Genomic DNA, 4,092 nt, shown 5'->3' on the forward strand with positions numbered 1-4,092 from the left:
GTGCAGAAGTTTGGAATACAGGAAGAACAACCCACATTCCACAAGGAACTCAAGAAGAAGGAAGACCATCCTTTCTTTCCTTAACAGCCATTTTCCTTGTCCACAGCGCATTATTGCAGTCCTCTCTTTTGTTTTTTTTTTTAAATATTTTTTTATTGGATATTTTATATATTTTACATTTCAAATGTTATCCCCTTCCCCAGTTTCCCCTCTGGAAGTCCCTTATCCCATCCGACCTCCCCCTGCTTTTATGAAGGTGCTCCCCAACCCATCCACCCACTCCTACCTCCCCTCCCTGGCATGCCCCCACACTGGGGGGGATTGAGCCTTCACAGGACCAATTGCAGCCCTTTTATGACACAGAGATGCCCTTTCTGGCTTCTCTCCCTCCTTGCTGTTTTGACTTTGCAATGGACTTCTCATTGTTTTCAATAGTCATCAGACCTTCGTAGGTCTTGCATTCTTGGTACTGAAGCACGATTAACAGGAAATATTTAAGTTTCTCTGCAGTTTTCAGCCCTGGACTTCGTCTTTACCACATCTGGGTCCCATCAGCAATATTTTTCTTACCCTATACTTTATGTAACTTTTAAAGACTGTCTGATATATTTCTGACTAACCATCTTCCTTTTGGATGTTTTATCTAAGTTCCAATGGCTGGACTACTGACCCAAAGAAATTGTGAGGTTCCTATTAGATTTTTTTTAGCAAATGGCTGTATAATAATTTCTTACACATCAACATAAATGTAATGCAATGGCAGACATTTGTTTTCAATTGTCCACTAAAAATGTCCTTCTCTGCATTTTATAGACATCCTTGTGGATGCCTAGCAACCATCTTACCCTCACCCTACTCCAAACAAGAGTAGTTTCTTTCTCCAAGTGTTTCTTCCTTCTTATGGAAGTATGTAAACACACTCTCAATCTCCTCTGATGAGCTCATTCTCCTCAACCCATAATTCACCAGATGTTGTAAATTTTGTCACAGAAAACATTTTGAAATTAATTCAGAACATTTATCATGTTGCTGTAATAATTGCAGAACTTCCTTCTGGTCCTGATTTTTACTGTTTAGTGTCTATTAATTGCATAAAATGATGGCTTCCGTGATGACTTATCACATGTGTATACAATGAATACCCAGTATTCACCTCCACATTGCCCTCTTTTCTTCTTCTTTTTCCCCCTTCATATTCCATTTCTACTTTGAGGCTATGTTATAGGGATTCACACACATATTCACACACACACACACACACACACACACATGCACACACACACACAGACACACACACATGCATGCACACACATATCATATTTAGATTATAATATGAGATAAAACCCATGTTATTTCTGATTTTGGCTAATTTTGATTATCATTGTGACCTCTATTTCCATACACCTTTCTGTAAATGACATAATTTCATTCTTCATTATTGCAGACTAAAACTCCAACCAGGTCAACAGAGGGCCATATGAAAACCAACCAAGCAACCAACCAAAGAAAATTTCTCTTTGAAATAGTAGACAAAGAAAATTATAAATTTTAATAAAAACTTTAAAAAGGTTTTGTTTTTCAGCCTTGTGGAGTTATTCTATCAACTCAACATTTATTATATTTTCTGATTTCTATTGTCTATAATCTAGCAATTATTTTATTCATTAATCCACTTATTTATTTAACACAAATTTTTCTGATTAGCTTAGATGATCATTATCATCCCTAGCTTTGAAGAATTTATATTCCAATGGTGATTCAGACAATACTAAAGAAAATAGAAATACAGGTCCAAATAATGTATATCAAAATATACTGATTCAATGAGTGCTATAAAGTGATAGGCAGACAGACGCACCAAGGAGAAGAGGAAAATCAGAACAGTCTTTGATACAAGTTGACATTAGCTATGGGTACTGGTGGGGCAGGAGATCTCTATGTACAGAAAAGGGCCAGAGTAAAGACTGGGATGGTTTACACTTGGCATCTTCTAGCAGGACCAGAAGGCTACTGTGAGTGTAACATGGTGTTCAAAGGGAACACAAAGCTGTTGAGAAAAAAAATATGTTCTATAAAGGTGATGGCAGCATAGTGGGCTATGTCCATTGCCTTTCCTCCCTCCCTTCCACTCTCCCTCCCTCTTTCCCTCCCCTTTTCCCTCCCTCTCTTTCTTACTCTTATTGTGTCAACTGTAATTGTTGTACTAGGACTATCCTGCAATGATATGTGTATGTGTGTATATATATATGTACGTACCTTGCACATATCAAATATTTCACCTTTAAGAATAGAATTAGGTGTAGTTATCAGTCCCCGCCCCGGTGAATGTGTGTCTGTGCATTTGTATGTCTTGAACTTAGGTATCTTCTTTTATTGCTCTCCACTTTCACCTGTTTTGAGTCAGAATCTCTCACTGGACCTCCAAGGTGTTGTTTAGTCTGGACTGGCTAGCCAATGAGCTGCAGCCCACCTGCCTCAGACTCCAGTGGTAGGGTTACAGCTATACACATCACACCTTGCCCAAGGTGACATAAATTGAGATTGTCTAAGAATTAATAAAACAAAACAATAAAGTAGTCTATGAACCTGAGTGTGAAGGTGTTTGCCTATAATTTCAGCACTGGGGATGCTGAGTCTGACGAAGTCTGAATTGAAGGATAGTGTAAGCTACACCATAGGCTCACACTGTCCTGTCTAAAACATGTAAAGATGGCAAATAGGAGAAAAAAATCTTGAACAGCAGTTATAGGTTATCCCATTGCATGGCAATCAAAATTGAGAACATAATGCTATTTAGGATTTTTTGGTTTATTCTAGCTGATGTTTTTTGTTTGTTTGTTTGTTTGTTTTTTGTGGTATTTGCTAAATCTGAAAAAATTTTGAGGACAGTTCATATTTCTTTATAATTATATTTTTGGAATCCTTATTTACCAATTGTCATTAAAATATAAAAGTATCCTCACTAAAGCTAAGGACCATGTATTTTACATTAAGCATTCTCTGGAGTAGATGGTTTCTATATGAAAGGTGTTATATACTATCATGAATACAACTAGTGTGGATAAAAACCGACTCAATGTGCTAATTCAGATTATATAAAATTGTGTATCAATTTTTTGAATAACTGCATAGTTTCTATATAGCTACTTCAGAAATAACTGAAAACATAATAAAACTAGGTTAGGATAATATAATTTAATGAATATTTTAAAGGTTAGATTTCGAGGCTGGAGAGATGGCTCAGCGATTAAGGACACTGACTGCTCTGCTGAAGGTCCTCAGTTCAAATCCTAACAACCACATGGTGGCTCACAACCATCCATTAGAAGATCTGCCACCCTCTTCTGGAGTGCCTGAAGACAGCTTCAGTGTACTGTATAATAATAATATATACATATAATAATAAATAAACCTTAAGAAGTTAGATTTCATTAATTTTATAGCTGCTATAATTGGTTTTTAAAGAAAACTTAGTAGGGGTTGGCTAACATTTGGAAAGGAATTTTCAATCTTGTTAGGCCTTATTACAAGGCAATACAAAGATGATTTTTCTGAGTTTTCTAAAATGTAGGTAGAATTTCTATTCTATATGGGTTTGTATGGAATACTCATGTTGTGTACATGCATTTGAGAGTGTATTGAAATGCTATATATGCCCTTCTATGGAAGATGCTCTGCTTTATTTTGCCAAGTTACTGATTCCAAACTCCAAGATGAAATCAAAAGCTATAATGAGCTTGAAGGCATTTAGAGAAATATGTAACATCAAACAGATTTAAAAGGCAATATACACATTATTGGTCTAAGTTTTAGACATTTAACTTCATATAGTGAGCTTTGAATTTATGCAGTGATGAAAACTGTTGTGGGAAATTTTAAAACACCATTTTTTTTTCTTCCTTTGACATGGGACACTTAACAGTTGGTATTCTCTGTGCAGCTCAGTGTATTTGATGAAAACTTTAAAAAATGGCAACGTTGATTGTTTCCCGAAAGCATTTATGTGAAGAAGACCTTTAAGTAACTCACCTTCACAGATGGGGATATGAAACTGTAGAGCTTCAGCGGGTTTCTATAGAAACTGCAGAGCTC

This window comes from Mastomys coucha, unplaced genomic scaffold (assembly GCF_008632895.1).
Source record: "Mastomys coucha isolate ucsf_1 unplaced genomic scaffold, UCSF_Mcou_1 pScaffold8, whole genome shotgun sequence".
NCBI classification, from domain to species: domain Eukaryota; kingdom Metazoa; phylum Chordata; class Mammalia; order Rodentia; family Muridae; genus Mastomys; species Mastomys coucha.